The sequence below is a fragment of the Capsicum annuum genome, chromosome 2, assembly GCF_002878395.1.
Source record: "Capsicum annuum cultivar UCD-10X-F1 chromosome 2, UCD10Xv1.1, whole genome shotgun sequence".
In the NCBI taxonomy this organism is placed as follows: Eukaryota; Viridiplantae; Streptophyta; class Magnoliopsida; order Solanales; family Solanaceae; genus Capsicum; species Capsicum annuum.
This window is the reverse complement of record NC_061112.1, coordinates 34,346,891-34,355,941: the sequence shown is the minus strand read 5'-3', so window position 1 is coordinate 34,355,941 and position 9,051 is coordinate 34,346,891. Positions and strand designations below refer to the sequence as shown.

Here is a 9,051-nt window from a genome sequence, read left to right as displayed (position 1 = left end):
TTTCTTAAACTGTACTAGACTGAGCTGAATCTATTACTGATAATACTGAGTAACTAAGTTAAACTAAGTTCACTTGATTTCGAAGACTGATGGAATACTACTGAATCTCGTTATTTGACTGAATGATACTGAGTTCTGAATTGTTTACTGGAGTGTTACTAAGATCTGAACTGAATTCTTGAATACTACTAAGACCTGAGTTAAGTACTGAACTGAAGCTGGAATGCTATTAATACTAGATTACGGAGATTTCTTAAATTTTGTAAATGTTTGAGAGTACTGAATTCTATAACTGACTGAGTTCTACTAATTGTAGCTTGATTTAGAGTATCTTGAAACTAACGCAGGCTCTAGACTTGTAGTTAATTTGTCGGGTAAAAATACCCCCAGGACTAGATAACATAAAAGTAAAACACAACCATCTTAAATAATCATGACCATATACTTTCATCCATCATTACAATCATTAAAGCATCTCTTCAAGCACTTGGAAATCATAAACATGTGATAGTATAGGGAGACATGCTATTGGCTCATACTCCATTCAACAAGATCTTACAACAAACACTTAACATGCATTGAAGAGCACATAATTGGGGGATTTCATGCTAACATGTCACAATTCATTCACTAAGGCTTTTCAACAAATACTTGGCATGCATAAACTTACACATAATTGGGCATTTCTTGTCAGCATGCTATAATGACTCTAATTTCTTCACATAAACGTTTTATCAAAATATATGGGGAGCATGCTTTGGTTATACAACAAATGCTACATCAACCAACTTGCAGATTTAGGGATTTAACATAGACTTAATGCAATTCAAATCATAACAAGATCAAAGATTGAAACTTGTATTCTAAAGCATGGATTATAACTCAATAATAACATAAACATGAACTTCAATTCATATGAATCATGAAAAACTAATAAAATCACAATCTTTGAATTTAAAAAGGGATTCTTGAACTTCTTGGGTGGAAGGAACCCAAGAATCAACATCTGCATACCCTACTACTTGATCCTCGGAAGATTAATAGTGAAATGTTGATGATTGGGGTCTTGATTTTGGAACCCTAGCTCTTGTCCTTGAGGAAAATTGAGAGAAAACAATAATATTTAGGTTTAATGTGGCTGAATCTCATGTTAAGGAGTAGATATAGGGGTAGAAAAATGATCATTTTGCCCTTGGAATTAAAATTTGGAACTGCAAAAATCTTGATTTTACACTCTGATGCGACGCGCCATAATCGCGCTAGCTTACTGGAAATCAGATAATTGGGAAACTGGGCCTTGGCGCGACACGGTGGAAATTGTGTTTCCACCTTGGTTACAAATTTTAAAGACACCGTGAAGTGATGGAAATGCGGAGGCTCTCTAGAATTTGACAATTGCCATTTTGGCTGGCTCCGCGATGCACTAAAGTAACAGGTGGTACATTGTCTTACTCAAATGGCAATAACTCTTTGCCCGAGTGTCAGATTTGGGTGAATTTGGTATAGATGGAAAGCTTATTCATTTTCCCATATGATAAAAAGTCAAAATCTTGGAAATACCATAGGTAATAAAAGGTATTCATCTATGAAGCAATATCTTTGATGTTGTAAAGACGAATTGAAGCTAGATAGAAATACGGGGTATTCATCATGTTAGTCTATTCGACCCTACAACATGCCTCAACTACTCAAGGGTCAATACCAACCAAGTATTATTATGCAACAATGAGAGGGATATGATTATACCAAAACACATAATAACTCTACTCCCTCAATCGATCCTATGCAACAGACCACCAACCGAAATTAACCTTATCAACTCAACTACACTACATTGAAGGGATACTATTAACCAAAGATTATTCCTATACAGTAAGGTTTTACATAATATCAAACAAAATTAAGACAACTACAAGGTTAGACTAGTAGCCCTTCTTTCTCACTAAGCCTATGAACATTATTCAACTATAGCTTTATTCACATCCTTAAAACTTAACCCATTTTATTCATTTATAGTTATCATGGGTTTTGTACAACTGGATAGTCTACTTTTAGAAGATCAACGCATTCACCTTCATAAAATCATACAAGTCACTTAACCAAATAAGTTGTATAATTGTCAATCACCCCATTAAGGTTCAACTTACCAATAATTATTAAAGCTATTATTATCATCTCCCTTGTGATATTATAGGAAACAACTAATTTTATATACCTATTCAATTTTACATTACTGATATCAACTATATAATTACCTTATTTCTATGTCAGCAATGTTGTGATAAACAACTAAGTCCATCATAGTTTAACCAATTATCTATTAAGGCATCATTAGCCAGTCAACTTATTTGTCACAACCTTATTTCTTAGGTCATAATGACACCTACTATAATCCACCAGTAGGTAAGCCAACCCATAGTCTTAAACTACTAGTAATAGACTACTAAGAGAAATAATGGAAGAATGCAAAATAAATATAGTAGAACGGCTAAAATACACAAGATAGTACCAAAACCTAGAGGAATTAGTACAAGATCTTCTAGTAAAATAAGACTATAAAATAAAGTACTGAAGAAAAATATACTGATACACCCCATCTTTGAATACAACATAGAAACTAGTCTAGTCCATAAAAGGGAGAATAGTAATACTTCAAATTCCAAGAGCTCATCCTATATCTCTGAACAGTAGCTACTCTAGACAATGCACACAACAACAATGAAAACCCGTACTTAATCTATAGGCTGCAGAAGTGTAGTATGAGTACCAAACATGTGGTACTCAGGTAACTGTTGACTGAGCTCCAACGATAATGTAAATATAAATAATATTCAAGAAGTAATATAAACTATATCTAAATATCTAGGAAAAATAACATAGTAAATCTAAGGAGACGATAAGGATAAACTATCCTATTCTAGACATACTCCAAAAACTATTCACTATATAGTATATCGCCGCCCAATATACAAATAAAGAATAGAAGAAGGACATACCATTGTAGTATACAAGTCCAAGGAATGGATATACAATATGAATAAATGAAGGAAGGAAGGTATATATGGTAATACCATAATTACATATATATATATATATTTATATATACCTAAATGTGGCTAGCTCGAACGTTCAATCTAAGTAGTCACACTACATCTCAAGGCCTCCTAACCATAGTAGAAATTAGTGCTAACATAATCAGGGTCTAAAAAAATAATGCCTAACCATGGGATAATCATGCATAATAAAATAACCATAAGATAAAGGAAACAGAATCATACCTAAAATATCAATACTAGTCCAATAATCAACCAGTCACAAACTAATCATAATAACAAGAATAATATAAAGTAACTAACTAGTCCGGACAAGAAATACCTAAAATGGGTCCCATAACTTGGACGGTCCAACCAGCATACATAATATACCATAAGCAATACTCATTACCTGTATCTATGCCACCTCCATAGGGATGATAGATATAGGTGCATAAAGGTGATAAGGAATGCGCATGCAAGGATGAATATAAAGTTAATCCATAATACCATGACCGATCCAATTACCATAAAGCAACCCTGTGTATATACTGCCACAGCTTAATGGCTTACAAAGGCAGTACTTATGGTGACCTCACTTCTCTTGCTCGATGGATCAAAGATAAAAGAGAGCCTAGGGGGTTCTAGAGTACCCATGTACACTAACTTGGTTCTAATCTGAGATTTCTAATAACTATCATCATCATCTAATCCTTTCAGTACCATAGATATATAATGTACAGGCTAGAACCATGGCTAAAAGAGTGTGAGTTTTTAAATCCATTGCCTGGGGTAAAATCTGGGACTAAATCATTATTACAGTATGGAAAGGGTTAGAATCTCTCATGATCGAGGTAAATAATAGTAGCAAAACCATGGACCAAAATCTATCTCGATCGAATCTTTGAAACATCATTTTTAGTTGCAAAGACTCATAAGCTATCCTTTAAGATTGTATGATTCCCATTATGAAGAAATCCATTTTACAAGTGAAAAGTAGGAATAAATCCCTTTTTAGGAAAACAACACTACAACCATATTTTTAGCTGAAATCATACCATTTACCATTTTAGTGAGCATGAATGTACTGAATCTATGCATGCCAACACCAGTATTCAAATAATATGATCATAAGCATCAAAATATCTATAACTACAGCCACTTACTTTACTAGGATAAAACACTTCCAACCATTATCATATTCACAACCTTAGGCCCAATAATATGGTATTTCACCTTAAGGGTCAATCACCCTTCTAATCCCCAAACGTATAAATTAGGATAATTCATGGTATTTTACCTATAATCACATCCTAGCATACCGATCTAATATGAAACATTTATATTGCACCACCTAATGAAGAAGAGTAGATAGAAACCTACCATAAAGCCGAATCACAAGTCCTTGAATTTCCCACAAATTATTTGTCTTTTCTCCATGATTTGAAAATTTTATCACACTATAAAAATAGTAATATATAAGTTTGTTTTGGAGGAAAATGAGGCCTATATTTCTAAATTAAGGGTCTGGTCAAAATTCGAGTCAATAATGGGCCCATAGGGCCTGCAAATGGAATCCAAAATTAAATTAGTCACGAGGTCCCTCGAAGGACAAAAAATATGTGCTCAAAAATTGAGATAAAGTGGACTATGAATTATGTCTCAAATCAACCCTTAAAGTTTAGGTATTCAAGAACTAATTTCTAAGAATTTACCATGAATTATGATGAAAGTTGAAGGAAAAATTAATGGGAAATGACCAAGGAGTATTAGGATAGCTTACCTTAGCTTCAATGGATGATTTCCCACCTTTTTCTCTCTTTGAGCTCTCATCTTGGTGTAAAAATGATGGAAGATTGGCTGGAGAAATAATTCAAAAAAACTATAATTAAAGTAAGTCTTTGGGCACAAGGGTGACAGGATTACTCTTGTTCAAACCCCACATACCTTATTTGGCTTTATTCAATGGAACAAGATGACCTTTAAAGCCTTGAGGATGTTCTTGGAAGTTTTTCTTAAATGTTCTTGAATGGTGATACTTGATTCTTGAGTTTTCTTGGAGAAGGGTTTGTATCTAGTTCTTGGGGATTAATCTTGAAATAAACCCTAGTTTGATGTTATTAGTCAATATGATGTTATTAGCTTTGATCTGATGTAATTGGGTGTTAAAAAGGGTGGAAAAAGACCCCAAAACCCTTTTAAACGGCTTTAAATGGCTAAACGGAACTTGCGATGGCTTGGGCTATGGTCCATCACAGGCTTGACGATTCATCATCCTGCCCATTGTACTTAGGCCAGAACAGGGACTTACTTCCTTAGTTGCGATGGCTTGGGCGATGGTCCATCGCTGGCTCGACAGTTCGTCGACCCTCCCATCGCACTTTGGGCAGTGAATGGGTTTACTACCTCAGTTGTGGCAGCTTGGGCGATAGTCCGTCATAGGAGCGATGGTTCGTCGGCCTTCCCATTGCTCCTGGGCAATTTGGACAGCTCTCAGTAAAATGTCCATAACTTTTTATCCCGATAACGGATTTTGGCAAAATTGGTATCGTTGGAAAGCTAATTCAATTTCTCAAAATTGGGGAAATTCTATATGATTTAAAAATTATTCACTTAGGAGGTCATCCCTTAATCTTCTGGAGACTAAATTAGACTTAAATAAAGTTTGGGGTATTACAGCTAATAAGTGTCTGAATGTACCCTTTAAAATGCAAATATCATTATTGAAAGTTCATTTGGGCAATGTGTCAAACACTTGGTGTGCACACCTTAGTTTTCTACCTTTTTCACACATTTTGGGAATTCAATACTGCCCCACATGTGTGCACACCTTAATCAAGCATCCAACACCAAACCAATACCAAGTATGATAACATGGAAAGCTTAACAATCAAGACTTTAGGACCTCTCTTAATAATGCATTCTAGGGACTTTTTTAAAAAATAAGAGCATGGATTCATGATACCTACAGGTTTTGTGATGCAAGAGGCATGCAAGGATGCCGTGGGAGATGTCACAAACTTGGCAAGAATTTATCTCAATTAGAGAGTAAAACTTGAAAGGGAGTGTGAGGGAATTTAGGGATTAAGTAGCTGAAATGACCGCGACCGCGGTCAGGTGATTGCGCTCGCGGACACATAGGTGACTAAGATCGCACTTGGGGACTACGATCATGGTAAATGATAGCAGTTCTATTCCCCTATTTCCCTTGTTCAGCTTTTTGTTCAATTTTTATAGACCTCTCTTTACAATGCACTCTAGGGAATATTTTAAAAAATAAGAGCATAGATTCATGATACCTACATGTTTTGTGATGCAAGAGGGATGCAAGGATGCCATTGGATATCTCACAAACTTGGTGAGAATTTATCCCAATTAGAGAGTAAAACTTGAAAGGGAGTGTGAGGGAATTTAGGGATTAAGTAGCTAAAATAACCGCGACCGTGGTCAGGTGATCGCGATCGCAGACACATAGGTGACAAAGATCGCACTTGGGGACCATGATCGTGGTAACTGAGAGCAGTTCTATTCCACTATTTCCCATGTTTAGCTTTTTGCTCAGCTTTTATAGATTTTCCCCCTGTTCAGTTTTCAATGCAAAATTGTGCACTTCCCCCTTTCCAAGCTCATCTAATGCACTCTATAGTACCATTAATGCATGAGTTATTTATATTCAAAAGCTAACATGTATACTACAAAAACATGAAAGAAAGGATACAATCCACTTTTATTGCATTTGTGGGTTGCCTTCCACTTAGCTCCTTAGTTAACGTCGTGACACGATGTCTTCCTTCATCCATATTCAAGGTGGGTACTCAAGCCTCTCCTTATTCGCCCTCTCACTCTCCACATCCACCACGAAAACAACTTGGAGCTCCGTGGTTTGCTTCTTTATCTTGCATATTTTGAAATAGACCTCATCCTTTTTTACCCTAAACTTTATTTCCCCCATCTCTAAATCATCAATGGCTCTTTAGGTGGCCAATAAAGGACGACCAAGGATGATAGGTACCTCTTGGTCCATTTGACAATGCAATACCATGAAGTACGCAAAGAGTATAAACTTTTCCTTTTTAATAAGGACACCAAACAAAATTTCCACCGACCTTTTGATGGACCGGTCCATCATTAAGAGTCACATAGAAGTCGGTGTAGGGGAATCCAATTCAATATTCTAATAGATGATAAAAGGAATTAATTTGATGCTCACACCAAAGTCACAAAGAGTTTTTGCAAACTCATGCATCCCAATTGTACAAGGGATGGTGAACACTCTGGGGTCATCTTTCTTTTCCACAACCTTACTATCTATAATAGCACTACACCCATGAGTGACCTCAATAGTGTCACCTTGTACAAGCTTCTTTTTGGACATCAAATTTTTCATTAGCTTAGCATATATCGGGATCTATTGGATCACCTCAAGTAACAGGATGTTTATCGATAGATTGCTAAGTTTTGCCATAAACTTTCTCAATTTTTAACCTTCCTCTTTTTTATGCAATCGTTAAGGGAATAGGGGAAGAACTTAGAGTGTGGGCCTTGCTTTAGCTTTGAGAATTTTATCACTCAAGTCTCCTTTAATCATCAAGTGTATTTCCACTCCTTGTGACAATTTCTAGAAATTGAGCATCATTCTTTGGATTAGCAATCGTGTCACTAGGGAGTCCACCTCTAGGCCTAGTATTTAGTTGCGTGGAGATTTGCCCAATTTGGGTTTCCAATTGATTGATAGAGGCGAAGTGAGACACCACAGTTTGATATATTTGAGAGAAATAACCTTTCAACTCATGGACCATTTTGTCCGTACCTTCCACTTAATTCAATATTCTTGATAAAACATCCTCGATCTTGAATTTTTTGGGGTTAATGTCACTTGACTGGTTGGTCTTAGCTCGATCATGAGGGGGAACATAACGGTCTTAATCACACTCCTTATCCCTCTAATCTCTATCCTTCTCTTGGTCTATACAACTTTGATTCCCACCTTGCCTTTGATAGGTAGGGCGGGAACCACCTGAGTAGTTAGACAAATACCAAATTTCTTCATCCAACTTCTTTGCTTCTTCATCATCTTCATAAGATTTTGATGCTACGACATTTATCGGTTTCACGGGTGAACCCATAACATGCTTTTTCAAGAGTTCAAGTAGGGTCATCATTTTTCCCATGGTTTCATCCTTCTCTTTATTCCTCTTTCTTTGTTCATTACCGATCATTGGAACATCGATATCCTAGGTATGCCAACCTCGATTTTGCTTTGACACTTCTCCTATTAATAGAAAGGCTGTATAGTGGTGCATCTTCACTATGGAGCCACCCGCCGTATTATCCACCACTATTTTGTTTAATGGATAAAGGGCACGGTAGAAGATCTCAAGAAACATCTTCTCTGGTAGTTCATGATTTAGGCATTGGGCCAATTTTCCATTAAACCATTCCCAAGCTTCATACAATGGCTCTCCATTCATTTGCTGAAAATTCACAATCTCGTCCTGCTTTTGAAGCATTTTAGATGGTGGGAAGTATCTATAAAGAAACACCATAGTAAGCTCATCCCAAGATGTAATTGATCCGGTAAAAGTGAGCGGAGCCAGAAAACCGTCTCGCCCATCAGTAAGAATAGGAAAAGGCAAAGCTAAATAGATTCTTGAGTAATGTGTGCTATATTGAATGGCACACACACTTCCACAAAATTCTTCAAATGGACATTTGGGTCCTCAAAGGCTTGACCCCCGTACAATCCTTTAATTTACAACATATGAAGCATGACGCTAGTCATATCAAAGACTCCGTTCCCATTAATTGGTGGGATACAGATTGCACTTGTTTGGCCCGCTTCATTTAGTTGGCCCTTATCATCTAGAGGGCCATCAAAGGGACCCATGTTGCTTGCGTTATCACTCATTGTTCTGTTAACACTTCGATCACCTTAAAAAATTTAAAAACAACAAATAAAGTAAATTATACCACCCGAGTATTCCCAAATAAGAATCACACCGCACAAGTGAAATCTAAT

At 36.3% G+C, this 9,051-nt stretch overlaps 1 non-coding gene across 1 annotated transcript; it reads left to right on the top strand.

The window, feature by feature from the left end:
- The first annotated feature begins 8,429 nt into the window (after positions 1 to 8,429).
- LOC124896405 lies at positions 8,430 to 8,535 on the top strand. The gene has a single exon (XR_007052767.1). It is a non-coding gene; the product is annotated as a small nucleolar RNA R71 (small nucleolar RNA).
- The last annotated feature ends 516 nt before the right edge of the window (positions 8,536 to 9,051 follow it).